Raw genomic sequence first — 12,574 nt, 5'->3', positions numbered from 1 at the left:
TAGCATTACTATCTGGAAGTATAAAAGTTAAGAGTTAAGAGTTACCATTTTTTGCTGATGTTAGTTTTTTTACATAGTAGTAATCTTTGATCTTCCGGTTCCAGAAAATGTCGACCAATAATAGCAGCAATTACGATTACTGGTATTCCTCTTCTTCCTCTAGATCTTCTGATGAGGATTCCGACGCTCCTGTAGCGAAATCAAAGGCTAGGGTTACCCAGGAAGGGGCGAAGCCTAATTTTCCTTTGGGTGAGCGAAGTGTCTCTTTTGCTGAACTCGAAAAGAAAAGAGCTGAAGACAAAAAGGAGGATGCCCGTCAACGTGAAAAAGATCGCACCCGGCGTAAGAGACAGAGGGTTGAGGAGAAGCGTCAATTCTTGGATGGGGTGCCTTCTGATTCCGATGCTGATGCTTCCGAAGGAGAAATCACATGGGAACCATCCGAGCGTTACATTAAGCCTGATCGATATGAAAGAGAGCATCAAAGGACGATGAAGAAAATTGAAGCTGAAGTTGCAGCAGAAGATAATTCGGATTCAGATGATGATGTTATCTTCCATCCACCAGACTTCACCAATGATCCTGACAGTGACTCTGAAGAAGATGATTCCGAGAAGGACAGTGACGATGAAGCTGACAATTCGGATGAGTCCGACGAGTAGTTTTATTTCCATCTTCTTGTAGATGGTATATCATTCCCTTTTTAGTCTTCATAGTGGATATCTTTCTTTTGACTGTTTAAACGACTTTACTTCAATTGGACTTTTCTTATGAATGATGAACATTTTGTTAACGTCGATTTCTTGTAATCCATGACATGGACCAATATCCATATATCCAAATTCATCATGACTTGTCGATTTTCATGAGAAGTAACACACAACCGAGAATTCATGACGTATACAAGGCTGCGTGGCATATCCTTTGACCCGTGATGTTCAGTTCCCAGTGTGTTATTTTCCTCCGCGTCTTCGGTATCGATCTTTGCAGCCTAGGGTTCCAGTGAAACTCGTAACTGAGTTGACCATATGACTATCACCTGATATATATATCTTCAAGACTCCAAATCTATGATCCACGCAGATATTTCTTCAATTCCTGAGTCAGTTTCATCGTGCAGAGAAGTTTTGATCCTACCCTCTTGCCGTCATGTCGAGCAATAAAATTTCTTATCAAGATGATCTTCAGTCGAAACGTGAAATAACAACGTCTATCTCAGTAAGTTGTACATTTCTTCTTCTTCCCCTTTCTTGTCTTTGTGCAATCGATATTGTTGATCACAAGAAAATGATTTGTCGTAGGACTGTAAGAAGAATGCTACTCCTCATATTTCAAGGCCTAAGAGGACTATTAGAGCTCCTGCCCGGTATGGATCGACTTGTGCTGAAGCTGGATCGTCTGTAAGTAAACCTATGACTCTTGAGATTGTACTGAGTCCCGGGATTAACACTCCTTCGTTTCATTGTAGGCGGATGTCCGTGTCGTCGTCGATGCTAGACGACGAAAGAGTGGAAAGTCTGTGACCGTGGTTGAGGTTGAGGAAAGCAGTTACCAGGCATGTGAAGATTCTGTAGGATCCGTGAAGACCGGAGACGGTGTTCATGCTCGTGAATACCCAACCGCTGGACTTTTATTCGAATCCCCATTGATTAATACCTTCTCAGACAATGAAATGATCGGCGGATTCGTGGTTCCCAGATGTCATGCGTCTCTGTACACCAAGATCTGGAAGAAGTATGGTCACATTGCTACCACATAAGTGTGGAAAGGTTTTCTTCCAACCCTTTTAACCACGGTAGCGGGGCTATTGCCGATCATCAAGGAAATGAATCAGATGCACTTGCGAGACGTCAAAAACCATGAACTTCACCAATGGGATGAAATGATCTCGAATTGTGAGATATTGTGATTCAATGTAAGCTAGCTCCGTCGTCGTCTTGAGATAATCAAGGTTCATAAGGAGGCAGAGGCTGCTGATGCAATTTCCATGAATGTAGCTTTAATGGATGAGTAGAGGATACTGGCTCTGGAGTCAGCAAGGGTTGATAAAGCGGTCGAAGACTTGAAGGAAAAGACCAATATTTTTCAGAAGAAGCTTGACGAGGCTTCTTACAGGGATTACCTGTTGCTGGATCGTTTGCTCTGAGTGAGCATTTGTGGTTGTTGTTTTTGTAGTTGCAGGAAATCTTACAATACACCCCTCGTATGATTTTATCGTTAATCAGCCTATTTTTATGTTTACACTCTTAATTTTATTGATTAATTTCAGAATATTCTTACAAGGAAAATAAAGAAATCAAGAATGATCTATGCTCTCAACTTTCTCTCTCCTATTTACTTATCTCTCACTCAAAAAAAGACCTCTCTTTCCTTTACTACTCGAATGACTATTTATATAAAAAAATACATAGTGGATGATAGCTAATCTGTCCTTTATTTTCGGATATGGTTTGCGATATTCTCGCAACCTTATCAATGTTAACTTCGCAAGCTCTCTAATTTTCGCAAGACTATCACATCTTTCCCATGATATTTGCTGACGTTGTTTTCTGAAACTGTTATGCGACTATTGTGCAATTCCATTGATGATTTCGCTGAGACACAATTATTGCGAGAATCTGATCCTACATCTTTCCTCTTCTCAAATATTCTCTGCAAAGTAGAGAATGATTTGAGAAATGTCGCAACTCCTTATCGTTTCATATTCCACATTTATCACACGTACTCTCTCTCTTCCACTTATTTCTTGACACGTCTTTTGTAACCGCTACTTTTCAACCGCTCACGTCTCTTCGTCTTAATGGTGTTTATTTCTTCGAGAAGTAAATTTTCTTTATATACTCCTCTCCTTCCCTCTTTCTTTCTCTATTTTTATTCTCTCATCTCTGCAACTGTCATTCTTCTGCAAATTCTGCTGCTGTAATTTTTTCTTCCTTCAATTCTTTTACTTTCCATACATTCCCATACCTTTATTCAATCATGGCTCCAAGTGGTCATAGATATGAGAAGAATTTCAAGATGTCCAAAAAGATCTTGCTAATAAAGGTCTTACACTCTCCCCCATTCCTGATGTGAATGCCAAATCAATTCTTTCTGTCAAGCTTTTCTCCAATCAAAATTGTGATGATCAATCAATCATAATTTCGCTAGGTCAAATTCTCGCAGGTCTCCCTCTTCCTCTTTATAACCCAGACATTCCTTTATTTATGAAATTCTCGCTCATCCGGGATTTTCGCGAGCCATTTTCCAACTAAGTGGGGATTGCATCCGTCTAATGCTAGAGTTCGCTAATCGTGGTGCTGGTAGAGGATCTCTTTACTCCAGTGAACTTAGGGATCCAAAATTCGCAAACCTAGAAATAGTTGCTGAGAAGTATACAGTGGCGAATTTCTTTGAAAATTACGAACTTATCTCCATGAAGAAAGAGAATACTCGCTGGGGTATTCGATTAAGAAGAAAGATAACATTGATGAATCAAAATTCTTATGCAAGATATTGACTGGCATTCTGGTAAAAACACAACTCCTCGCCAATCCAAAGATGACAAATGGTGCGTGTTTCCTTTAATGCTAAAGGGTCCTTACATTGCTGGATCAAACGTTCTTCCTGCGAATCTCGCAGCATATCAACCTTGGGTTTTCTCCTGGCCCGAAAAGGAGAAGAGGTATATCTCCCCTTTAACTCATTTTATACTTCTTTTTTGATTTTTACTATTATGTTCGCTAACTCTTGCGATATTCCGCAGATCCAAAAACTAAAAGATAGTTATAACAGGACTGGGAAATCTAGTACTCTGTTAGCTCTTCGCTCATACAGATGAGGTAAGAAATTTTCTCTTATGACTTTAAATAGTACTGTATTCCATGCTTCATTTTCTTCTATCTGTATGCGAAGATTATTGCTGAAGTAGAAGAATCTGCTGATGCTGCGAAGATTGGCGATAAAGGTAAAGGTGCTCTTCGCAGAGAAAAATCAACTGGTCCTCCTCCAAAGAAAAGAAAAGTCGTTCTTCTTCTCCTTCAAATGTTCTTCCTAACGAATTCTGAAAGTGACAAGGATGATGAGGATAATGATGATCTCGCTGGAACTGAAAATTCTCCCGAATCTTCTATGGCTAAGCTTTCTGGCCTCTTTTCTGATTCTCTACAAGGAATGGGAGATAGCCAGTTCGCAAATACCTGCAAAGCTCTGCTACCCTCTTGTGATGTCCCTTTACTAGATGGTGATAGCTCTTCGCGGAGTTTCTAGATCAGTGACTCCCGACTTCTTGCATTCTCTCAATAGTTTGGTATACTTTATCTTTTTACTTCTTCATTGTTATAACTCAAAATCTCTTTCTATATTAATATTTTTTATTTCTTTTCGCAGGCTGGAAAAGCTTCTTTTGTTGCCTCAGATCTAGAGAGAAGACGCGAAATCTTGAAAAGAAGAATCTTCAATTTCGCAAAAGGAATGAAGAATTGGAAGTTGAAGTTAAAGGTCTTCGCGAGAAGAATAGACAATTAGAAATTGATTCTTCCTCTTATAAGAACAAAATTTCTAGTCTTCAACAAGCTAATAATCAGCTTTACGGTATATTACTTTTCTTTTTCTCTTTATTCATTCATTGTTGTTTTATCTTATTTAAATGATCCTTTTTGCAGACATTTATGGTCTTTCTGATGAAGCTACCCTTCTTCGTTCATTTCCTAATGCCTTGGATAATGATACCCTTCTTGAACGTCTTAACAATTCCTTAAATAGCTTTTCTAATGATAGAATTTCATCTCTTTCTCTAAATGAACTTAGATCACAATTTCGCCTCTTAGAAATTGATCATAGATCCAGTTTAGGCTTAGCTAACAGATTTAACGTCTCCTTATTGATTCCAAAGAGAAAACCAATGAGTTGAGAACCAAGATTAGCGGTCTCATAGATGATAAGATCGTATCTCTGATCAAGGTGCCAAGGCTCTGCGAAATTCCAAGAGGCTCTCCTTGAAGTTCAACTTGAGCGAGATGAAGCTAACCGCAAGAATATTGAACTCTGCGAAAGGGAAAATCAAATTCGTTCTCGTCTTCTCATAAGTAGTGAGGATGAATTTGTCTGGGCTGCGAAAATTTTAGATGATGCTAGAAAAGATTTAGGCGTAAATGTTAGTCTCCAAGTTGAACATACACCTTGATTAGAGACATGATTTCTGACAGAGAAGGTTGCTAATTGCTCTTCTTTACTAATCTTTTGCTTCTTATAGATTTTCATCAAGTTAATAATTGGTTGTCTTTTGTTCGCAGATTCTGAAAATAGATATCGTGAAAAGATTGAAGAACTTGAAGCTGAAAAGGAGGAACTCGCAAAGAATCTTTCTTCTCGCAACGACAAGTATTCTAGATTGAAGAATCAAATCAAAATCACCATTGAAATTTTAAGAATGATGCTACGCATTTTCGCAATCAAACCATCCAGATGGTTTGTGATGATCATAATATCCCACATTCTGATTACCCTTGTCTTTTAGGAAATCCCACAGAATACTCCCATTTGATTATCTCTGATAGTGAGCTGACGATGAAGAATCTGATAGTGATGGAAGTTCTGATGATGGTGATGAGGATTCTGACGCAGATGAAGAAGGAAATAAGTCTGATGAAGATAATGAAGGATTAACCAAGAAATAGTCTTTATTTCTTCTTTGATTCTTTGTAGCACTTGTATTTTCTTCTTTCTGTATATTTGTGTTTCTTCATTTTGCCTGCGTAAATTAAAACAATTCTTCTTTGCAATACAGTTAATCAATATAATCATTAATTCTTGAATTTTTGAGTAAATCTTCATATGGAGACAAAAACATTTTCTAATTTCATACATTCCCATACTTGCCTCTGTTATTTGAATCCAAATGAGAGATTTCATAAATTTTCTTATTGTATAATTTCGCAATCTTGCGAAGTGAATTTTGTTTCTTTTCAAAATCTCATTCCTGTGTGGTCTTATTTTGCCTTCCTAATTAAAGGTCTTATTATGCCACCTCTTGTCATTGCGACAAAATCGCAGGACGTCCTTGCACTTTCATGCAATAACCCATTGATCTTGCCTTAACTTTTTCTTCTGTATTATGGCCTCTTCAGGAATATTGCGACAATATGACAGGCCTAAATATTCTTGCGAAAATAAAGCCCCATGACATTGCCGTCTTGCGATGAAATCGCAGGACGTCTTCGCACTTTCATGCGAAAACCCATTGATCTCATCTTATCTTTTTCTTTTGTATTATTGCCTCTTCAGGAATGTTGCACAAATATGACAAGCCTTAATTATCCTTGCGAATAATAAGCCTCATGACATTTGCGTCTTAAGACACTTATCAGCTCCCTAATGGAGGGTGCCGCCCTTATCTTCCCCCTGGTTGCCCCTTCAAGGAGGCGTACTTCTACCATACAAGGTTAGCTCCTCCCATCCAGTCTTAACAACAACCAGTTTTTTCGCAGCCTCTTATCCCTTTTACCTATAGGGCTTATGGTTACGAGACTGCACCCTAAGTGGGGTTTTCTTCGGGCCGAGTGCAGTATAAGCCAAGACTTGTCAAGAATGGCAAGGACGCTTCAAACGCCCTCGGCACTCTTGACTCAACCGTGTACCTCGGCGCCTTGATCAGATCTGCACTCCTTGGGAGAGTCCTTATTACCTTAGTCCCAACCTAAGTCATATGCTTAAGTTGAGAATCCAAGGTGCCTCTCCCGGATGGGCTTTATTGACCCCAAATCTCCATGACTCAGGTTCCGGTGGCGGTGTAGCCTTTCCCTGAGTCATGTAACAGGTACCCCCTAATATGACGTACTTTAGGTCTTACATTTGCCTCTTGCGAAATTTTATTCGCGAACTAGGGTGTACGCCATAAAGGTTCGCCTCTTTCTCTTTTGTCATTCTTTTGATTATTTTCTGTAAAATTCATTATCTCTGCGAGAGTCTCGCTTCATAATATTGTATCTGAATTTCGCAATCTCAATTTTGTTGTTCAATCAAATGTATTTTGAGAATTTTACTTATTGCGAGATTATCGCAACAACTTAATCATTCATACATTTCTTGTTTTATTACTTTTGCCCTCCTCTGCTTCTTTATGATTTTCTGCTACTGCTTCCTTGGTAATGGTATGTTCATCCTTTTTACCTGAGCTAGCATTGATTTTGTAACATCTCTTCTCCTTTCTTTTCGATTGTATCCACCATCAACTTCTCACTTCTTTGTACATCCTTGATTTGTGTCGCCAGTTTTCCTTCTTTTGCTCTTCCTTCGCAAGATTCTATCTCAGTTTCGTAACATTTTTCCTTCAACCCAATCTCCCTTTATGATTCCTACACCATTGGGGTGAGGGAATTTGATGCATTGATGGAAAGTTGAAGCTACCCAGAATCCCATGTAGCCAAGGTCGACCAATTAATGCATTGTAGGGTGATTCTACATCAACAACACAGAATGATTTCTGAAGATATTCCCTTCAATGGAATTTGCATAGTAACCTCCCCTTTAGGCTTGTTGCAGTACCATTAAAACCATATATCTTATATGTTGATGGTATAAGATCATCATCTCTTCCACCCATGGTTTTATAAGTATGATAAAATAAGATGTTCACAGAGCTTCCAGTATCGACTAGGATTCTATTGATTGCCCATGAATCTTCAGCTTCATCATCCTCATCTTCTTTTGGTTTTGGATTAATCTAATTTTATTACCAATGGATTGTCATGCATCTCTTCCCTTCGGGAACTTCTTGCTGGTAAAGAAATTATGTTTCTGCCATTCCTCTAGTTGCGAAATTTTCGCAATATTCATAATTTCTTTCCATTATTATCTCTTGCGAACACTCGACTTAAAACATTATCATGAAAGTCTTCAATTGTCTTATATGAATGTACGATAGAGTGACAGAATAGATTTTTTGCTTTTGCACCCACTTCTATGAAGAATGTTTCTTTCTTTTTCATTGTATTCACTTTGTGATGTTCTGGTGGTGGTGGTAATTGAGGTTGTGGATGCCCTACCAGAAAGTCGTTTAATTTCCTTGATCTATCATTCTCAAAATAATCCTCTTTATTTCTGCAATCGTTTGTGGTATGTCCATGAAAATGATGATAAGAACAAAATTCATGACTTCTGTGATTTGGAGGTGGTTCCGTTCCCATGTTCCACGGTGTTGGTATATTTCCATCAAATTATAGCTTCCCATATCTTCTCCACACTTGCATTTAGAGGTGGCATCTTGATTTCTTCCCATACTACCTTATGACCTCCTTGTCCTCTATTAAAGTTTGGTCTTTGACCTCCATAAGTTTCTTGCGGTTGATCGAGTCTTTGAATCTTGTTATTTCCTCCACGACTGTAGAAATTTCTTTCTCTTTCATACTCTTCTTGATCTCGACTTCCCATAGCTACCAACTTCTGCTGATTGTTACTGTCACCTTTTCTTGTTGTACTTGCGAAGTATTCGCCACTGTATTTATTAGCTTGGGTAATAAGCTTGCATTCGCTGCTTGTGAGCTGGTATTCGCAACTGGATATGATTCCATTTCATTTTGTCTTTCCTCCAAAGCAATGTATTCTTCTTGAAGTTCTCGCAATTCAGTCATTGTAATGTATTCTTGACTCTGAAAATTTGGACATACAACAGGTTTGTTGCAAACATAGCATTGATAAATGATAATATGAGATATCTCTCATCTACACGGCCAGCCATTTCGCTACACATGGTTCTCCATCTTTTAGTCAAGTGTTTCAAACTTTCACCAATCCTTTGTTTTAATCCAAACACATCTTCTATACCAGGTCGTGAGGAATTATTACTTATATATGCTCCCAAGAATGTGGTCTGCAAATGATTGAAGGAGGTTATTGTGTTCTTTGGTACCTTCAAACCATTTTAACGCCTCTCCTGTTAAGCTGGATGCGAAATATTTGCACAATACCGCATCATGATTTTCCCATTGTAACATGCACCTCACATAAGCTTTAATGTGTTGAATTGCACAAGTTGTTCCATCGAAAATGCTGGTTAATGCGGGCAAATTGCATTTCGGTGGTATTCCTCCTAATTGTACTTCTTGTAAATGGAGTTTTCGCAGCTTCTTCTATTGCTTCATCCAATTGTCTTCTACCTACTTCTCCTCTGTTATTTAGCATTCCTCTCATTTCTTCTAATTCTTTCAAGATTTGTTGATTTACTGAATCTTGACCCATTGGTCTCTTTAATTTTGCTTCTCTTCTTTGCGTTCACGTTATCTTCTCTTGCGAAATTTTGTATCTTTCTTCATTATCCTCATCGTCTTCTTCTGCGATTCTCTTCCTCATCCCTATCTTGAATTCGCAAGTGATGATGTCGTTCATTTTCCCCTCCATAATTTTGTTCATTTCTTATCAACTCAATTCGCTGTCTTTCAGCCGTTCTCTTCACTCTATCATACTCCTCATTGAGATTATCATTATTCCAGTTTTGTATACGCCTTCTTTCTCGGTTGTCATGATTGTTCTGGCGAATTGTCTCCTGAAGCTCTTGCTCTTCCATTTCCGCTCTCAACTTTTCACGTTCGCAGATTAAACGTGCTTGTTCAGCATTATGTCTTTCAATTTCTTCTTCAATTGTCTGTCGATTTCTTTGATTTTCTCTCACATGTAAAATTATTCTTCCCTCTTCTTGATTTCCTTCGCCATCTTGGTTACTTTGCCTCTGAATTTTCCCATCAAAAGTTTCATTTTGTGGAATGTAACAATCATCAATTCTTTCTCTATTTTCGCGATATTCTTCATTAGGATTTGACATTTATTCCTGAATATTGTTTCCAACATTGATTGTTGGTGAATTTTGCCTCATTTCTCTTCTAGTTGATATGGAATATGATTTTGTAATACTTCTCGATCTTCTATTCTGCAATCTGATATTCTCCATTCTTAATTTGTGATTTTGTCTTGTTAAATTTGCACGCTCTTCCGCCTCAGCTCTTCTTTCCTCATGTATTCTTCGTCTAAATGTTTCTAACGCTCCAATTTCTTCATCTCCATAAATTATTCCTTCATCTGCTTCTTGATTTCTCTCTTCTTGTTTGTAATTTCTATTTTGTTGCTCTTCTTCTATTTTTTCTGCAGAATTTGACCGCCAAGTGTGTACGGTCACTCTGTCATAATATGTATTCCTCTCTTGAACTAGTGTTTGTTGAATTGGTGATTGAATTATATTTTCTCTATTATTTCTCTTTCTAGTAGATTCTCCCACTTCATTTCTTTCTCTTCCAGCAATTCTTTTGCTTCTTCTAATAGTAGTTGGTTGTTCGGATGTATTTCTTCTTCTAGCCATTTCTTCAATGCTAACAGTGTTTCAAGAAATTATGAAAAATTCTTAATCAACTACTTTAAATTTTCACAAATCTCAATGTTAATCTTCGATTTTTTCTAGAATAGTCTTCAATCTTCAATCGCCTCTCCATGTTTCTAGCGCCATTATGTAGTTGCAGGAAATCCTACAATACACCCCTCGTATGATTTTATCGTTAATCAGCCTATTTTTATGTTTACACTCTTAATTTTATTGATTAATTTCAGAATATTCTTACAAGGAAAATAAAGAAATCAAGAATGATCTCTGCTCTCAACTTTCTCTCTCCTATTTACTTATCTCTCACTCAAAAAAAGATCTCTCTTTCCTTTACAACTCGAATGACTATTTATATAAATAAATACATAGTGGATGACAACTAATCTGTCCTTTATTTTCAGATATGGTTTGCAATATTCTCGCAACCTTATAAATGTTAACTTCGCAAGCTCTCTAATTTTCGCAAGACTATCACATCTTTCCCATGATATTTGCTGACGTTGTTTTCTGAAACTGTTCTGCGACGCTATTGTGCAATTCCATTGATGATTTCGCTGAGACACAATTGTTGCGAGAATCTGATCCTACATTTTTTTGAGTAAATCTGAGTTTCTAGTTAGGTGAAACAGTTGATCATGGTATGAACGAATTTTTCTCATTCTTGAAATGTTTAATGAACAAAGGAGCATTCGCATGCCCTTTGGAGGAATGAATTTACATTTTTGAAAATGCTTGAAATGATAAGGAGGTAGTTTGTTTCACGGATTAGGCATAATAAGCTTTGAGCCATTTTCCATTGATGATGTTTCCTTCCTTTCCTCCATTGATTGCTAAAATTTTGTAGTATCCGCTAGACACTACTTTGATAACATCATATGGCCCTTCCCATTTAGGAGAAAACTTAGGAGCGGACATGTCTTGTTGAATGTGCTTTGCCGTCTTTAATACCAGATCTCCTACTTGAAATGTTCGAGGTCTTACCATTTTGTTGTAGGCTCTGCAGATCCTCTGTTTGTAAGCTTCCACATATTTTTCCACCTTGGTTCTCCTTGATTCCAGCATATCTAGCTCAGCTATTCTTGATCTGGAGATTTCGGCCTCATCCCATTGTACACCACTGGATGCTGCAATCCTGGATGAGGGAACTTTGATTTCTGCTGGAAGTATGGTCGGCTCCATAGACAAGGGAATATGGCGAAGTACCGATCGAGCTCCTTGGTGCAGTTCTGTAAGCCCATAGAGCCATGGGTAATTGCTCATGCCATGATCGAGGATTGTCATGAATCGTCCGACTGATAATCCTGACCAAAGTCTTGTTGGTACTTTCTGCTTGACCATTTCCTTGTGGATAGTAAGGCGTGGAGAAGATTTGTTTGATCCCATATTTATTGAGCAGCTTCTCAACATCTTGATTGGAAAAGGAGTTCCGTTATCTGTGATGATATGCTTAGGAACTCCGAATCTGCATATTATGTGCTCTTTGATGAAGGCGGCAATCGTAACTCCAGTGGTGCTTCGAAGAGGAATAGCTTCGACCCACTTGGTGAAGTACTCTGTCGCAGTGATGATGTATTCATGTTGTTTTGAAGATGCTGGATTGATCTTCCCAATGATATCTAGTCCCCAGCTGTAGAAAGGCCACGGACTATTCACAAATTCAACGGGAGACAAGGAGTGTGGATGAGATTACCATGGGTTTGGCATTGGTGACACCTCTGAACGTGTGCGGCTGCATCATCTTCCATGGTTGGCCAATAATATTTCTCATGAATTTGAAGAAATAGTTTCCTCTTTCCTTGATGTTCTCCATCATGTACTTCCTTCAGGATTGTAGGGATTTCATGTTCGGCTAAGCACCTCAGTAAATTTCCACCAAAGCTTTTGCGGTATAAGATCCCATCGAGATAGACGAATCTCTTAGCTTTCTGAATGAGTTTGACTGCTTGCTTCTTTTCCAGTGGTAGTTCGTTGTCCCGGAGGTATTTGATGTAAGGCTCCCTCCAGTCCCCAGTGTGGTGGACCGTCAAAACCTCCAAGTGATGAGGAGGTGTTTGGAATCAGGACAAGATCCTTGTAAAGCTCTTGACTGAGTCTCCATGGATGGCCAGTAGTACCCCATTCTTTGAAGCTTTCTGTAAAGTGTTACCACTAACGTTTGCCCACAGACTTCCTCATGTATGCGCTTGAGCTGTTCTTCCGCTTCGTCGCTCCCAAGACATCGTGATAGAG

Source organism: Papaver somniferum, chromosome 1, assembly GCF_003573695.1.
Source record: "Papaver somniferum cultivar HN1 chromosome 1, ASM357369v1, whole genome shotgun sequence".
NCBI lineage: Eukaryota > Viridiplantae > Streptophyta > Magnoliopsida > Ranunculales > Papaveraceae > Papaver > Papaver somniferum.
This window is presented reverse-complemented; position numbering follows the sequence as displayed.